The sequence below is a fragment of the Penaeus vannamei genome, chromosome 15 (genome assembly GCF_042767895.1).
Source record: "Penaeus vannamei isolate JL-2024 chromosome 15, ASM4276789v1, whole genome shotgun sequence".
Taxonomy (NCBI): domain Eukaryota; kingdom Metazoa; phylum Arthropoda; class Malacostraca; order Decapoda; family Penaeidae; genus Penaeus; species Penaeus vannamei.
This window is the reverse complement of record NC_091563.1, coordinates 34501663-34504162: the sequence shown is the minus strand read 5'-3', so window position 1 is coordinate 34504162 and position 2500 is coordinate 34501663.

Genomic DNA, 2500 nt, shown 5'->3' with positions numbered 1-2500 from the left:
GCTAACCTCGAAGGAGAAGGGGTATCTAGTTACCGCAAACCCACTTTCTCTAAAGCTTATACCATTTTTCTTAAGAGTCCAACACTGGAATTACCAATTAACTACATCCCATCCTTGCTTATTAAGTACCTGGCATGTACACCTGCCATTTGCATGTCCAATAATTTGAAAAAAAAAAATTATGATTATATATATGTATATATATATTTTTAATCAAATGTCTTTCTTTACCTATAAGATAATATACTTTACTCCTACAATAATTTTTGAATATCTCAATCTAAACAGGCTATCAGTACATCAAAAGAGATGAGAAAGATTGTCTAAACATAAAATCCTTGGGCGTGAGCTTTGACATCTGATAATAATTACGTAAAATATTTCCAGCCTTTTGAAATAGCCAACGCAAACAACTCCTCTAAATGCGCTTCTGTGCAGGGAAAACGAGAGCTTCTATACTTGAAATTTTTATCCGAATATCTGGTGCATATTCGCACATCCTGGTTGCCATGTTTGGTGCAGAAGATTCGTGTTTATTAAAGCACAGAATCTACACCAGATCAAGAGTTCAGCATGACAGAGCAGGCTTTATGCGGCCGCCTGCTTGACGCCTGAACTCACCGCACATGCGCAGTGATTTCGAAATTCCATGTACTTCGTGCAGCACATACCTCCTCGTCTTCGAAACTTCTCACACACGAGAGACGAATCTTGGTTTTCTGAAAGCTTCCATTGCTGGTTAGGGTATAATTAGTGTACCTAAGGTCCGTTTTACTGTTTATGAATGCACTTACTGTCCTGTCAACGCTAACTATCCAGGAGAGAAGGAGAGAGAGAGAGAGAGAGAGAGAGAGAGAGAGAAGAGAGAGAGAGAGAGAGAGAGTGAGAGTGAGAGTGAGAGAGAGAGAGAGAGAGAGAGAGAGAGAGAGAGAGAGAGAGAGAGAGAGAAAGAGAAAGAGAAAGAGAAAGAGAAAGAGAAAGAGAGAGAGAGAGAGAGAGAGAGAGAGAGAGAGAGAGAGAGAGAGAGAGAATCGAATATACACAATTTCAATATGAATACGAATAAATGGATGTATGTATATATATAGAGAGAGATATGTATATATATGTAAATATATATATGTATATATATAAATGTATATATATGTATGTATATATGTATGTATGTATATATTTATATATATGAATATATATAACTGTATATATAAATATGTGTGTGTATGTATGTATAAATATGTATATATATATATATATCTGTATATATATAAATACATATGTATACATATATATATATATATATACATATATGTATATATACATATATATATATATATATATATATGAATTAATATATATACACAAATATACATATAGGTGTGTGCGTGTGTATGTGTATGTATGTGTGTGTGTGTTTTAGAGACACATACTTACACAATTATATATATATGTGTGGATGTGTGTATAGATGAATAGATAGATATATGTATGGTTATATATATGTCCTTGTTGACTTCTTAGTGACTTCATTTTTTTGTGACTGTGAATTGTGTGGGTGCTCTCAAATACAGGGTCATGAACGCGAAAATTAAGATATTTGGGAATGACATTTTATTTATAAAAATTCAAAAACTTTTTTCCTGCAGCGACAGGAAAGATTCTTCGTCGTTCTGAAGAAATCCAGTGATGTCTTGCCATACTAGATTTACATGAACGAAGAGATAGACTAACACGGTGTTAAAGAACATGTTTATTTGGAAACGTTTCGAATACTGCAAATCTCCATCATCGATGCTGTAGTCCGTAAACTAAAAACAATACGCAGTTACATAGGAGAGTACGTGGTTCTAATTTTGAAAGACAATTACTGAATATCGATGCGTATGAACAATGTAATGTACATGAAATAAATATATAACACAACATGAAATTATACAATCCAAACAAACACATACAATTATTATGATATACAAACGCGAGAGAGAGAGATAACAATGTAATACCAAAAGAGATGAGGATATGTAACAAGCCATTAAGTGTTCGTAAACGACCCTAATCAGTGAACAAGTAGTTGCGGTGGAAGTGTTGTTCAGCTCACAAGTAATTTGTACAAATAGGGATTCTGAAATAACGAGGTCTTGGTGGAAGGAATAGAGGAGGCCAGTACTTGAAAATCTGTGGTGGAAAAAGGGTGTCACTGTTTGTGGCAGTGTTCTTTTATGGCCGAGAAAGATGGTCTGCTCAGCGGGTGGCCAGTTCGGAATGACTTGCGTTTATGTTCGATGTGCGGTGAACTAACCATCGTGAGGCTGACCCCACGTACCTGGCTTGGCATCTAGAACAGGTAAATAATACGCTGCATTTAAACATAGATCAAAGTGTCAAGTCCCAAATTGTTTTAAGAAGTTATCAGCAGTGTCAGTGTTGCTAAAGGCAAAAGTGAATTTTAGGAGAAATGGTTTTGTAAGAGTGATTTTGTTTTCTGAAAAAATTAAACGTGTTT